This window comes from Rhinopithecus roxellana, chromosome 12, assembly GCF_007565055.1.
Source record: "Rhinopithecus roxellana isolate Shanxi Qingling chromosome 12, ASM756505v1, whole genome shotgun sequence".
Lineage (NCBI taxonomy): Eukaryota > Metazoa > Chordata > Mammalia > Primates > Cercopithecidae > Rhinopithecus > Rhinopithecus roxellana.
Genome location: NC_044560.1, coordinates 37,413,149 through 37,429,829, shown reverse-complemented (window position 1 = coordinate 37,429,829; position 16,681 = coordinate 37,413,149).

Sequence of the window (16,681 nt, the reverse complement as noted above, 5' to 3'; positions counted from 1 at the left end):
TGGCCTCAATAATTTCAGAAGAGTTTGACTTTTTCAAAACCAGCACACATTTCAATATAACAAATAGTATAATTTTCAAACATTGCACAGCATTCCTAAATAACCAGTGATTTCTTCAATATATTTGTTCCATGGCTGTTTCTTCAGGGTAAAAATAAAGCATATTTTCTGCATACAGTAGATATGACCAAATAGCAGTAATGTCACAAGGAAAATGAAAATATAGGAGGACATCGAAATAGGCATTTAAAAAAATTAAGCAAAATAGTAGCTAAATAATAAGTATTGACAGTTGCAACAAGAACTAATTGAAATCTCTTTTTCTACATTGTGAAAGTTAGGAAATCTTGCTTCCTATGTAGACCCACAGCACGTTAAAACAGTTTATAATATCAAATAACTCATAGTTCAGCATCTGCATTTTGCATAGGGGAGCCTGATGCATAAATTGTCGAAATCTTTCGTCCAGTGCCCAAAGCTAAATAATGGAAAAGCCAGGACTGGAATTCTTATTTCCTCTTTTGGTTCACTTACCATGCTTTTTCTGCTCACCACATTGCCAAAAACAAGCAAGAGTTATTGAGCAATAGAAGTATCGACTATTCTGATAATTTGCCAAAAAAAGCAGTTTGAAGCCTTAATTTAAAAGATTAGGACAATTTATATAATTCTTCAATTACCTTTATGTGTAGTGATATGCGTTTATTTCCAGCTAGAAGAAATATGATGACTTCATTCATTCACTTGGCCAACATTTACTATGTCTTGCTATGTGTAAGTCTCAGCTAAAATCTAGTTTCAGTTCACTAGAGATCTCCTTAACTATTTAAGGAGTTTTTGACACAAACAAGAACATTCATATAGTTTAAGGGGAGACAGATAAGCTTTATAAAGTACATGGCCCTGTTTTACTTAACATTTTTTTTTCTCTAGCGCCCACCCCATTTTCTTCTATGGCTGCAAATGACTCCTTTAACTTGAGCTAGCCACTTGTAAAACAATGCTCTCAATTATAGAAAGGATGAAAGAATGCATGAGAATATGGATGTATCACTCCTCATTCAGTCTCGCATGTGGAAAGTATATAACAGAGTCATATTATTATGGACAAGGATACAGGGAAATAAGACTGGTCTATTATTACAGATGATAGCTGTTTTTGTGTGTGTAATATTACACTAAACATAATGTTACATAAAAGAGAAGTAATTTTAATAGCTAACTCTTTGGTGGGAACTTGGTCATTGGTGATAGTATGAAATTTTTTGGCGGCATTTCCGGTGGACTTCTTTTTATAGCTTTCTTGATTATGAGGCAAAAACATGTCATGAGAATAGTAAAGTCATGCCTTTTGCTTTCTGAGCAAGTTTCTGTAAGCAATTTAATATGGTTCACCGAGAGAGAGTATGGTAGGAGGTCCATGTTAAGCCTAAACAAACTGCAGCAGAAATTGAAATGGTTGTTCTTGGCTCAATTCATGCCCCTGGATTAAACTGAAATATTACCCATGTCATGTAGGGATATTGAAGAGAGTTGTAATTCTGTTGGTTTCAACTAGGTACTGCCAGTAGTAACTGCCATATGAAAAACAGTGAAAATGCATTTCCTGAAGAATTATTAGCAAGAGGTGAAACTCCAACAAGGAGTGCAATCCAAAACAGTAATAAAATAAAGAATAAGGAAAATTATTTGCTATCTGGAAGAGTAAAATTATGAAAAGCTGTCATCAGTGAAATTACCCTCCTCATAGAATAACGGAATTGTTTAGATTTCCTTGACTGTTTCTGTTGAGTAAGCTGAGTTTACATTATTTCCAGAGATACACACATTACATTATTTACTTCTGTAGCTGGTAAAATTCCAGCATCATAAATAACTTTTCCCACAGTCTGTGTGGTTTTATTTAGTGTGTACATATTAATGCCTTAAATTAAATTTCTATAGCACATTCAATGAGCATACTAATAAAGTTATAGCCGCTTCAATGACCTTCAGCCTGAACTTCAGTCCTTTACCTACAGAATTTTAAAAACACAGACATGAAAGAGGCACAGAGAAGATGCATACGTAATTGTGGATTCAACTTATATGTTTATCTCTGGGAGTATTTGCTCCTCAAATGTTGTTAATATTTAAATATACATTTCCTAAAAGAAGTCATAGTCTAAAAAGGAGAACTTTTACAATCAACCTAAAATTTTACAAGCTGCCAATCTTCCAGTTAGACTACTTGACTATGCTGGTATCTGTAATGGTAATTGGCAGTTTGAAAACGCCTTTAATCTCTAAAGCACTTTGCAAATATTAATCAGGAAACCTCACATAATTCGTCTGCGATCTGGTTATCTCCCTTCTCAGAGAAGGGACAAGTGAGCTTAAGTGACTTGTCCTAGAACTGCAAAGGTCAGGACGGGGATTAAAACTCTGGGACCAGCAACTACTAAAACCAATAATCTGGTATTAGTAAAGCCCTTTTTAGATTTCGACTCTCTAATGAGTGGAGTATAGACATATGAAGATACTAAGACTATTTAGTTAAGTGTTTTCATATTTTGTTTCTCCCATGTTGGTTTATGTTTTTCTAATTCATCAAAGTGAGATTATAATAAAAAAACAATAGGGCTAACAGAAACTCCACAGTAATGACAGGCTTTTCTTATATTAATACAGCCTGAGGTGATCTTAATGCTCATTGCTACTCAACTTCCAGAAAAATACTTGAAAATAATTTCTTCTTTCAGCATATTAACATAGAGGATATTTCAGGTAGGGCAATACAGATCTTATGGTTTATTTTCTGCTTTTATATTATGAAATAAACAAAGTTATTATACATAACTTCTCACTCCTCTTTAGCTCTAACATTACCATGGAATTTTAAAAAGTGAGCAGACAAAAAAATACTTTTTGGGTGGTTGGTTTTATACCATATGCTGTTTTGAGAAAAAAAAATGAAAATAAGAAAAGTATATTTTTTCAGATTATTTGTATTTAGTTAAAATTAATATCATTTGACACGATAAAAAAGCTGTAAATTAAGGTTTTGTTACAATTTACTTAAAGTAGAGGGAAAGAAGGAAATATAAAAAGAAATGAATTAACAGAAAATTTATTTATTAGGATGAGAAAGAGGAAGAAGGCAGGAAAAAGAGAGGCATGACCGATTAACATTCTGGGCAATTATTAGTATGTTCTGCCTCCTAGAAAATTAATCATAAGCTCACTGAATATTTTAGATCTAGAAGGAGAGTGAAATAAATTATTTTCTAATATGATGTCTTCATTTAATACTATACTTCCTTGATTTTAAGGCTCTTTTTTTTTTTGCAATTTAACATCAGTGAAATTGAGATGCATCTTACAATCAAAATCATCTTACTATTGCTGTTAATACTTCCAGACTTCCAATAGATATTAATCTTTGGGATTCATGAATGAAAAATTAGGATTCCTGGGACTTCTCAGGAATTGTCTTAATTATGTTATTCTGCATTTTTCATAACATACTATTTATCTGTTTTAAATGAGTCACCACAAGAGTAAATAGTGAATCATTTTTCTGTGATAGAATTATACCAAGAGATTCAGAGGTTCCTTAAAAATGATATGAAAATGCATGGTTTATTGGCAGTATGATCAATATACTTTAATAACCCGTAAATCTCTACCTGATATGGACATTTTATAGGTCACATTTATGAAGCTGAATAAAAATTATTTAAAATATTAAAAGATTTTATGAAATAGTTAATAATTAAAAATTCTTTTTTTTTTGAGACTGAGTCTCACTCTGTTCCGCAGGCTGCAGTGCAGTGGTGCAGTCTCGGCTCACTGCAAGCTCCACCTCCTGGGTTCACGCCATTCTCCTGCCTCAGCCTCCGGAGTAGCTGGGACTACAGGCACCTGCCACCACGCCAAGCTAATTTTTTGTATTTTTAGTAGAGACGGGGTTTCACCATCTTAGCCAGGATGGTCTCGATCACCTGACCTCGTGATCCGACCACCTCGACCTCCCAAAGTGCTGGGATTACAGGCATGAGCCGTCGCACCTGGCCAAAAATTATTTTTCTTAAAATAAAATTTAAAACAAGAAAGATTAATTGCTCCATCTGATAATCTTGATCTTTGTTTTGTGGCAAATATTTTAGATGTAGTAATAAAAGTTGTTTTCATTTTGCATTGATGTTGATTGTATTAAAAGTATGTCTAAAGCAACAGTGTCAATTTTGTTTTTAAGGCGCATGTGCTTTATATAAGCTCTTTTCTCTTTTTTAAAAAATAAGTTTTTAAAAAATGTTGTCCTCATTTTGGTTTTCATGTTGAAATCAAAATTGTGTTCGCTATTTTATATTTTAGATCAGTTTCTGATTTTACGTTGTACTATTCCGTAACAATATTAACACCTTTTTGTTGCATTTCTCCTGTTAAAGTATTGCAAATAACTTTAAATAAACTATACACAAATAACTTTGCTCATGCAAATATTTAAATACTGCAAAATGCCAGAGATTATTAGTGGTTAGTGTTAGAATAACATAAACATTTGCATCGCCTAGCAAGGTTAACATTACTATAAAGATTCACTTGTCAACATTACTAATTTAAGGACTTATTTTGTTTTCAAATCTTGTTAATTCTTGGAATGCCACTCATAGGATTTTTATAACTATACTATGCCTATAATGTTTGATAATTATATTTGCAAGAATGACTCACTGTTAACTGCAAAAAGAGACACAATCACACACATATAACATGGCAAATACAAGCAAGACTGATTAATTAGTAACATCTCTACACTGATTTTTAAGTTTTAATTTTCCGGGAAAGTAATCATGCTTTTCCTGTTTTCCCTATTGATTTTTCTCCAGATTTTGGCTTCAGAGAAATAGATAAATTTCTCCAAGTATTTCTGCATGGAAACTCTACTCTTGCCCAGATATCAATTGTGATGCAGTTGTCACTGGCTGGGCATTTACAAACATCAAACGAATCAACATCGCACATTTATTTTATAATTTAACTTTTATTTTAGTTTCAGGCATACATGTGCAGGTTGGTTCTATAGATAAGTCACATATCACAGGGATTTGGAGTACAGATTATTTCACCACCCAGATAATAAGCGTAGTATCCAATAGGTAGTTTTTGGATCCTCACCCACTTCCCACCCTTTACCCTCAAGTAGGCCCTGGTATCTATTGTTCTCTTCTTTGCATCCATGTGTACTCAGTGTTTAGCTCCCAGTTATAAGTAAGAACATGAGATGTTTGGTTTTCTTTTCCTGCACTAGTTTCCTTAGGATTATGGCCTCCAGCTTCATCCACGTTGCTGCAAAGGACATGATCTTGCTTTTGTTTTGTTTTTTTTTTTAGTGACTGGATAGTATTTCATGGCGTATATGTACCATATTTTCTTTATCCGGTCTACCATTAATGGGCATCTAGGTGGATTCCATGTCTTTGCTATTGTGAATAATGCTGTCATGGACATGTACATGTATGTATCTCTATAGTAGAACAATTTAAATTCCTTTGGGTACATACCCAATAATGGAATTGCCAGGTCTAATGTATTTACTATTGCTACATAAAATAATAATAAATACATTTTACAATCAATAATGGCTCTGATTTGATAAAATATTATAGATGCAGAAATTGAAACTGAGAGATTAGGTGACTTCCCAAACATATTTGACTTTTTGAAAAATATGCATATATGACATAATATCCTGTATGTATATTTTAAAATTAAATCTAGTTTTTATGTCTATGTAGATTGATACATACAAGTACATTAATTTTAAATACTGAATAGTATTATAGCCTATGAACATCCCACAGTTTCTCAAATCCCCTACTGATGGGCTCTTTTGATTCTTAGTATTAACTATTCTGCAGTATGCTTCTATATTAGTTAAAGTAACATTAGCTACTCTGATAACAAACCCCCTCAAACATTTTATAGCTCAAATATGAAAGAACTTCAGTTGTCGTAAGACCAAAATGCATGTTCTTGATTGATGAGTCCTCTAAGTTCAAGGACCCAGGTCCTTCCAACTTACGGCTCCACCATCTACATCATGTGACTTTCAAAGTCTTCGTGCTTCTTGACTTCAAGTTGATGGAGAGGAAAAGCAATGGGATTGTGTGTGAGTGGTTTTGTGGGGGACAGGCCTGTATGTGCTTCATATTATTTCCACTTGCCTATCATTTGCTGGAATTCAGTCGTAGGGCCACATGAAATGGTAAAGAGTTGAGAAAATTTAACTTTATGCCCAGGAAAAGGAGGAAATAGGTTTGGTAAAGAGCTAGTCAGTATTTGCCATGATATCCTTCTACATGTTTTTTTGTGCCCATGTATAAAAGTATATCTAGGATATATAACAACATGTGGAAATGTTGGGTTTTAGTGAATCAGTCTTCAGCTTGATTACACATCAGTCACTGTGTAAGTGTATTGCTGTTCCCACATCCTTATAAACTCTTAAATCAGATTTTTACATTTTTAAAATTATTCTGATTAATCTTTTAAAGCTAACCTTATGGTTGTAAAATAAAATCTGTAGCCTCAGTTTGCATTTCATTGATTGTAATATCAAGGATATTTTTATGACTTTTGATCACTCAAATGGCTTTCCCTGTAAACTCTATCTGTTGCTCACTTCTATAGAGGGTTTTTTTTTTTTTTTCTTATTGAGTAGTATCAGTTCTTTATATATTCTGGATACTAATCTGATAATCTGCATTACAAACATATTCTCCTAGTTTTTATTTGTTTTGTGTATTCATTTTGTTTTGGATGTTTCTTGATAAACAGAAGTTAATTTTAATATACCTAAACTTACCATTTTATTTATCTTTTGTGCTTTTGTACCTTTTCAAAAATTTTTTCACCCAATATTCTCAACATATTCACCTACATGTTCTTCTAAATATTTTCAAGATCTACTTTATATATATAACTTTTAAATCAATGTATAATCTATTTTTAGTTAAGTATAATTATGTAATTTTCTTCCACATGTATAAATTCTTCCAGCATCATTTACTGAATTCTCTCTTCTTCCTCAACTCATTTGTAATTACATTTATATACCATATGATTTCCCATACATGTAAGAGTTTGGTTTTGAATTTTGTCCTATAGGTCTATTTGTTTATCCTTCAATACTGTTATGTTTTAATTGCCATAGCATTTTAGTAATTCATACCTTGCAAGTCTCATCATGTTAATCTTTTCCAACATTGTCTTGGTTATTCTTGACCTACTCTTGACCTACTATGCTTTTAGAATTAGATTTCTGGATTCCACTAAAAAATTTGTTGAGATTTTGATTGAAATAACATTTATTTTATGGATTTATTTAGAGGTAGAATTAATATCTTTATGTAACTGCATACTCTTATCAATGAGTGTGGTTTATTTTTCTCTTTTTTTATGGCTGCTTCTTTAACAAAGCTTAATATTTTTCACCACCAAATCCTGTATAAATATTTGGTAGAATTATTCCTAGTTACAATGTAATTTTATTTTTCATGAGATCATCAAAGATTATGATTATATATTTCTGGTGCATGTGGAAATATTTTTTAATTTTGCACGTTGATTTTAAATTTTATAGCCTTTTAGAACTCCTTGTGATAATAGTGTATATGCTCCACCAGCATTAAACTACTTAAAAGCTGGGAACTTGTCTCTTGTTCACTACTGTATATCCAGAGACTAGATAGTATAGTTCCTGAATATATTGGGATTAAGTACTCAATAAATATTTACTGAATATGAGTAAATGACTAGGACTGATGCTTTATCCTTTTAGTCCTTTTTTCTTTAGTTTAATTGCTAAAACATTTATTTATATTTTCATTTTAGTTGTTATTCTTATTTTTAACAAATATACTAAGTATTTTATAATGGAATCCATAATTATTCAGTATATTTATTTTCTTTATGAAGATAAAAAGTAAATTAACTTGCTTCGAGAAACCACCAAACCTATTTTAATTGTCCATTCATTTTTGTCGTAATTTTTGCTTCATCTTTAGTTAGTTACTATTAGTTCCAATTGTTAATTACAACTCACCAATTTTAATTGCATCTTTGCTCCTAATAAATTTTTATACATTATTTTACTCTAGATTTAATTATCTTCTCTCATATTTATTCTTTTTCTTTCTGTTCCTCCTTTGTCTTATCTTGTGTTTTTACTTTTTTCTCTTTCTTCATCGTACATGTAAACTACTCTTTTAGGTAACACAGACTGGGAACCTATGTTGTAGTCTTAGTATTTTTCATGGAATCATGGCTGATGTGTATTTTTATGGTCATTTAAAACATAAGAATGAAATAATAATGTAAATATTTTTGTCTTGCTCTTCGCCCTCTATAATTTCTTGTGGAAATTTCTCCAAATCAGCTAGTATAGTACTAATGAGTTCTCTCTGATGGCTACATAATCATTCCTGATGTGAATACAGCATATTTTACTAAATTATTGTTATGTTGATAGAAAATTATTTCAAAATGTTTAACCTCTAAAAATGATGCTGCATTAAACATTATTGTAGATATGTATTAAGATTCCTCTTTCTCACAATCGAAGTGTATTTCTGGATCCTATGGTAGCCAAATTGAAAATTGTAATAGAGTTATACAGATTACTCTTTAGATAAGCTGTTACAGCTCCAATTTCTACCAGAGAGATATGACATTTCTTTTCCCTCCTCTTGTCCTTATTGTGCCAGCAATAGTTGTCATTGCTCTGTTGAATTTGGCAGGCAGAGCACTGTGGCTCATGCCTATAATCCCAGCACTTTGGGAGGCTGAAGTGGGCGGATCACTTGATGTTGGGAGTTCAAGACCAGCCTTGCCAACGTGATGAAATCTCATCTCTACTAAAAATACAAATATATATCTGGACATTGTGGTGCATACCTGTAATTCAGCTACTTGGGAGGCTGAGACAGGAGAATCTCTTGAACCTGGGAGACAGAGGTGGCAGTAAGCCAAGATGGTGCCACCACACACTCCAGCCTGGGTGACAGAGTGACTCTGTCTCAAAAAAAGAAAAAAAAAATTGGCATTCAGATGCATGTAAAATGTTATGCTTTGCATTTCCCTGGGTATCTTGTAATACATTTTTGACTATTTGTAATATTAACTTATAACATTAACTTATAATATTAAATGTTAAATTGTCTTTTAGATGTTGTCATTTTAAACCTTTTTGTAGGATAGATACTACCCTTTCCCTATCATCCAAATCACAAGTTTTTTTCTAAAAATAACATGATTCTTTTGACTTTAGTTATGGTGTCTTTTTCCAAATATATTTTAAGTTTTAATATACTGTCTACTTTTTATTTAAAAAAGACAAAATTATATGTGTTATCTTACATCCTCCAGAATGGCTACAATAAAAAAATAGAAACTAACAAATGCTGGTAAGGATGAGGAGAAATAGGAACTTTTGGTAGCCATTGTGGAAAACAGTTCGGTGACTCCCTACAAGGTTAAAAATAAAATTACAACATTACTTAGGGTTCTACTCTTAGGTATATAGCTAAAAGATTGAAAATAAGCAATTATGCCAGTGTTCATAGTAGCATTATTCACAAAGCCAATAAAACGACAGAGGTGTCTATCAACATGTAAATGGATAAAGAAAATGTGGCAAATATATAAAATGGAATATTAATCAGTCATAAAAAGGAATGAAGTTCTGATACATGCTATAGCATAAATGAATCATTAAAACATTATGCTAAGTGAAATAAGCCAGACACAAAGGACAAATATTACAATATATGATTCTACTAATATGAAATATTCAGAATAGGCAAACTCATAGAGACATAAGGTAGATTAGAGGTTAGTACTGGCTGAGGAGAATGGAAAGGTATTGTTTAATAGATAAAGAGTTTCTGTCTGGGATGATAAGAATATTTTGGAAATAGTGGTGATGATTGTGAGTATAATCAATGCCATGGAATTGTATACTTTAAAATGGTTAAAATGGCAAATTCTATGTTATATGCATTTTACCACAATGAAAAGTTTCAAAAATTATATGTGTTGTTTCCAAGATTTCTTAATAAAATATTTATTTAAGTGTTTAACATGACTGGGCTTTTTTAAAAACATGCTTTGAGACAGGTTTCAGTTGTACCTGTTTCCCCATATGAATACAAATTCTGGCCTCATTTGTGAAACAATCCTTCATTTTCCACTGAATAGAAGAACCGTTTCTTATGTCCAGTCTCTGAAGTCAGTAAACGATTTTCAAATTAAGATTGGGTCTAAAGGCAGAGATTATATTAAAGGCACTAGCATTAAGTATATCCCATTGATATGGTCTGGCTTTGTGTCCCCACCCAAATCTCGTCTTGTAGCTCCCATAATTCCCATGTGTTGTGGGAGAGACCTGGAGAGAGATAATTGAATCTTGGGGGCAGGTCTTTCCCATGCTGTTCTTGTGTTAGTGAATAAGTCTCATGAGAACTGATGGTTTTAAAAACAGGAGTTTCCCTGCACAAGCTCTCTCTTTTTGCCTGCTGCCATCTATGTAAGACATGACTTGCTCCTCCTTGCCTTCTGCCATGATCATGAGGCTTCCTCATCCATTGGAACTGTAAGTCCATTAAACCTCTTTCTTTTGTAAATTGCCCAGTCTCAAGTTAAGTCTTTATCAGCAGAATGAAAATGGACTCATACAGTGAATTGGTACCAGTAGAGTGGGGTACTGCTGAAAAGATACCTGAAAATGTGGAAGCAACTTTGGAAATGGGTAACAGGCAGAGATTGGAACAGTTTGGAGGGCTCAGAAGAAGATAGAAAAATATGGGAAAGCTTGGAACTTCCTAGAGACTTGTTGAATGGCTTTGACCAAAATGCTGATAATGATATGGACAATGAAATCCAGGCTTAGTTGGTCTCAGATGGAGATGAGGAACTTGTTAGGAACTGGAGCAAAGGTGACTCTTGTTATATTTTAGCAAAGAGACAGGTGGCATTTTGCCCCGCCTTAGAGATTTACGGAGCTTTGATCTTGAGAGAGATGACTTAGGATATCTGGTGGAAGCCATTTCTTTTTTTTTTTTTTTTTTTTTTTTTTTTTTTTTTTTTTTTTTTTTTTTTTTTGAGACGGAGTCTCGCTCTGTCGCCCGGGCTGGAGTGCAGTGGCCGGATCTCAGCTCACTGCAAGCTCCGCCTCCCGGGTTTACGCCATTCTCCTGCCTCAGCCTCCCGAGTAGCTGGGACTACAGGCGCCCGCCACCTCACCCGGCTAGTTTTTTGTATTTTTTAGTAGAGACGGGGTTTCACCATGTTAGCCAGGATGGTCTCGATCTTCTGACCTCGTGATCCGCCCGTCTCGGCCTCCCAAAGCGCTGGGATTACAGGCTTGAGCCACCGCGCCCGGCCGGTGGAAGCCATTTCTAAGCAACAAAGCATTCAAGAGATGACTTGGGTACTGTTAAAGGCATTCACTTTTTAAAGGGAAACAGCATACAAGTTTGGAAATTTGCAGCCTGACAATGTGATAACAAAGAAAATTCTATTTTCTGAGGAGAAATTCAAGTCAGCTACAGAAATTTGCATAAGTAACAAGGAGCCAAATGTTAATCCCTGAGACAATGAGGAAAATGTCACCAGGGCATGTCATGGGCCTTCATGGCAGCCCCTCCCATCACAGGCCCAGAGGCCTAGGAGAAAAATGTGGTTTCATGGGTTGGGCCCATGGTCCCTCTGCTGTGTGCTGTCTAGGTACTTGGTGCCCTGTGTCCCAGCCACTCTAGCCATGGCTGACAGGGGCAAATGTAGAGCTTGAGCTGTGGCTTCAGAGGGTGCAAGCCCCAAGCCTTGGCAGCTTTCACATAGTGTTGAGCCTGTGAGTGCACAGAAGTCAAGAATCAGGGTTTGGGAACCTCTGCCTAGGTTTCAGTGGGTGTATGGAAATGCCTGGATGCCTAGGCAGAAGTTTGCCACAGGGACCGGGCCCTCATGGAGAACCTCTGTTAGGGCAGTGCAGAAAGGCAAATAGTTGGGGGGGGCGGTGGTGGGTCAAAGCCCCCACACAGAGTCCCTACTGGGACACTACCTAGTGGAGCTGTGAGAAGAGGGCCACCATCCTCCAGACCCATCCTACTAGAATGGTAGATCCAGCAACACCTTGCACCATGTGCCTGGAAAAGCTCAGACACTCAGTGCCAGCCTGTGAAAGCAGCCGGGAGAGAGACTGTACTCTGCAAAGCCACAGGGGTGGAGATGCCCAAGACCATGTGAACCCACCTCTTGCATCAATGTGACCTGGATGTGAGACGTGGAGTCAAAGGAGATCATTTTGGAGCTTTAAGATTTGACTGCCCTGCTACATTTCGGAATTGCATGGGGCCTATAGCCCCTTTGTTTTGGCCAATTTCTCCCATTTGGAATGGCTGTATTTACCCAATACCTGTATCCCCATTGTATCTAGGAACTAACTTGCTTTTGATTTTACAGGCTCATAGGTGCAAGGGACTTGACTTGTCTCAGATGTGACTGTGTACTGTGTACTTTTGAGTTAATGCTGAAATGAGTTGACTTTGGGGGACTGTATGGAAGGCATACTTGGTTTTGAAACGCAAAGACATGAGATTTAGGAGAGGCCGGGGTAGAATGATATGGTTTGACTCTGTGTCCCCACCCACATCTTATCTTGTAGTTCCCATAATTCCCACTGTTGTGGGAGGGACCTGGAGGGAGATAATTGAATCATGGAGTTGGGTCTTTCCTCTGCTTTTCTCACAATACTGAATAAGTCTCATGAGGTCTGATGGTTTTAAAAACAGGAGTTTCCCTGCACAAGCTCTCTCTTTTGTCTGCTGCCATTCATGTAAGATGTGACTTGCTCCTCCTTGCCTTCTGCCATGATCATAAGGCATTAAACCGCTTGCTTTTGTAAATTGCCCCATCTTGAGTATGTCTTTATCAGCAGTATGAAAACAAACCAATACACCCATGGTCACATGTCAAACCAATGAAGTAGAGTCAAAACCTTTGTTAAGATCTCTGAAATAATTAGCTGACACGTAGTATGTCTTCTCAGTTGGACAAGATTGTTTCTAGAAAGTATAAATTTGTAGTCCCACAGAAATCTGATAGGCCCAAAGTATTTGTAATTAAATCTAGAGAGACAGGCATGTCTAAAAGGGAATGATAAATGTGGTTTTTTACAAATAAAGTCGACATGTATCAAATATATAGATGACCCATAAATTTTTGAAGAAAGAATCAAGCTGGGCTAAAAGGAATTGAAACTGTTGATGTGAAAAGTTCTTTAAATTTCTATGTGTTGGAAGCAGGCAGAGAAAACTGTTCAGTCATCAAAAAAGGGCATATTTTTCAAAGCCTTAATCAGAAGCAGTCAATTAGGGTGATAAACAGAGAAGAACGTCATAGAAGATTGAATTAAAGTTTGTAGCTAACTTAGGACTGGGAATATACTCCCGTGGATCAGAAACGGGACCTAATCAATACATATTTCCTATCACAGAGTTGGATGACCTGGCAGCATTTGATCAGCAGGATTTTCAGACTTGCTTATTGGAGCAATGACTGCTATACAATTATAGAATCATTCAAATCATCCAAGACCAGCAGAACTGCCTCAGTCAACCCACAGATTCATAAGAATAAATAGTTGTTTTAGGGTAGAAGTCGGTAAACTTTTTTTTTACAGGGAGCAATAATAAATATTTTGGGCTTTGTGGGCCTGTGATCCACTTGCAACTATTCAACTCTGCTGTTGCAGAGCAAAAAGAGCCATAGACATGCATACATGAATGAATACGGCTGTGTTCCAATAAAACTATTTCTGGACGTTAAACTTTTATCTTCATATAATTTTTCACATATAAAAGATATTATATTGATTGACATAGTTTGGCTATTTGTCTCTGACCAAATCTCATTTTGAACTGTATTCCCTAATGCTGGAGGTGTGGTCTGATAGGAGGTGTTTCGTTTGTGGGGTTGGATCCCCTCATGACTTGGTGCTGTTTTGGCAATAGTGAGATCTTGTGAAACCTGGTGATTTAAAAGTGTGTGGTACCTCTCTTCTCTCTCTCTTTTCCCCCACTTATTTTTCTCTCTCTTCTCTCTCCCTCCTTCCCTCTTCTTTCTCTCTCTTCTCTCTCACTCCTGTTCTCACCTTGTGATGTGCCTGTTCCCCCTTTGCTTTCTACTATGTCTGGAAGTTTCCTGAGCCAATTTAATCTCTTTTCTTGCATCACAGTAGTTCATGTCTGTAATCCCAGCAGTTTGGGAGGTCAAGGTGGGAAGATCACTTGAGGCCAGGAGTTTGACACCAGCCTGGTCAACATGGTGACACCCTGTCTCTACAAAAATACAAAAATTTGCCAGGTGCAGTGGCACATGCCTGTAGTCCCAGATACTTGGGAGGCTAAGGCAGGAGAATCACTTGAACCTGGGAGGCAGAGGTCACAATGAGTTGAGATTGTGCCACTGCACTCCAGCCTGGGCAAAAGGGAGAGACTGTCTCAAAAAAAAGAGAACATAAATCTCTTTTCTTATACATTACCCAGTCTCAGGTATTTCTTTTTAGTAATGCAAGAATGGCCTAATACATTGATTTTTTTCAACTATTGAAAAATATAAATATAATTTTTAGCCCACAGTATAAATATATAGTCAGGTTGGGTTTGGCCTCTGGGCCAGTAGTATCTGTTTTACGTCGCCGGTTTTGTGGTCTTGCCTTAAGTTTTCTTCAATATTACAAGGCGGAGATTCTATAGCTCATTACAATAATATTCCTAAAAATCCTTTTTAGAGTCCTCTCTTTTGCCAAAGTTTCATTTCTTATGGTAGCTATTCAAACTTCATCTTTCTTTCTTTCTGTCGATCTGCCGGATCCTAGACCTTTTATTCCTATTAATGTACCTGTAAGTTTTCTTATGTAAAATGATCTATTCTCTTATCATTTTTTTCATTTCATTTTATCTATCATCTTTCTCTGATAAACAAAAATAAAATACTTTCCTTGGGACCTACCCTCTTAGAAGGCCAGAAACACACGGAAATGTACCTATTTATTATTTACCCAGGTACATAAATATAGAAATAATATTACACTTGATGCTATAAGAAAATTTTTAAAAATAATGTTGTATAATAAATTTAAACTCCTTTATCTAAAAAATTGTTATTTTATACCGATAAGAATAAAAAGAAGGCTGATTTGAGTCATGCCTATAAAGGAGGCAAGAAGAAGTGTTCACTAACTGACAGATCACAGTTAAATGCAACCACGAACCCAGCAATTTTTAAATTGTGATTCAGCACTGCAAGTATTTTCAACTCCATTTCAGCAGATACTGACATTTAAGTACTACAGCCAAGCACTATTAGGTTACACACGTCTGCACTTGTTCAGATAAACATACTCACTAAACTCCCTAATTCCCTTTAGAGGGATAAGGAAGCCCATTAACCGGATCTCATCACTGACCAGGATGAAATTGGTTATCATTTGTCAAGGACAGTTTATAACACATCCCTTGGTACTTTGAGATATTTGAAGTGCTTGTGGCATTTCAGACTGTGGAATGCATTTTCTAGTCTAAAATCATCATAAAACGAAGAAGAAGGAAAATAGGCTTTCTTTTCCTTATTTTCTTTTTCTCCTGACTTCTCTCATAGTATTTTAATCTAAAATTATTTTTGCAGAATATTTTCTAGGACAAAGATCTGGATCAGAACATCAGTTCCACTTTGATGACTTTTGACCAAAACTTCAGAGTGAAAGAGAAGAGAGGACAGCAGAAGGAGAAATGAGGAGAGGGGAGATAGGAGATGGCTTGAGAGAGGGCAAGACAGGTGAGGGGAGGAAAGAAAACAAAGAAGGGAAACTGAGAAGAGAGACATAAGGAGCAAGGAGAGAGAATAGAATTTACATTAGAGAGAAAGAGTTAATTCTCATGAATCTCCTAGATAGAGAGGAAAGAAGTTGTTTCAGTTCCTGCCTAGTAGGAAAGACTTAATTAAAAAATTTAAAACTGCTGAAAATGCCATTTTATTATTGGCATAGTAGCTGTTTCAATGTTAACAGCACTTTTGAAACACAGCCATTTTGTCCCTAGTTCAGAAAACTCTGGGAAAGGGACATGTTTTTGAGAGTTCAAGCAGGAAAATATCGCAAAGAATGGGGTCTAAAATTTTGAAGGCAGGGCTAGCATTATGATTTTATCTTACCCCTCAGCTTTCACCAGTTGGTGTACTTAGAGTGCTATGAAGGGTAAAAGTCCAATGGCACATCTGGGTGTGGTGGACAGAGAAGTGCCATACAAATAACTCTTCAAGGAAGGATTTATTGCCCCAGCTGCTGGGAGAGCAGTCAGCAGACAGCCTCCAGCATTCAACTCCTTCTGGAACTGCCTCAGCTGCAGATAATCATTTCAAACAAGGTCCTGACCTTCCCAAGGTAGCCCACATCCAGTGATTGATCATGGTGAGAATGTGAAGATCCAGTCAGTTTTGGTCAATAGTAGTCAGCTTTGATGGGCGTATGCTCCAGAGCTCACTGGAGAGTTGCATGAGGGTTTGTCAGACTTACCACACAGCCTCGAGGCTCCATTTCTTTCTCTGCCTGATCCCGTTTTCCCTCTACCTAACACAGTGT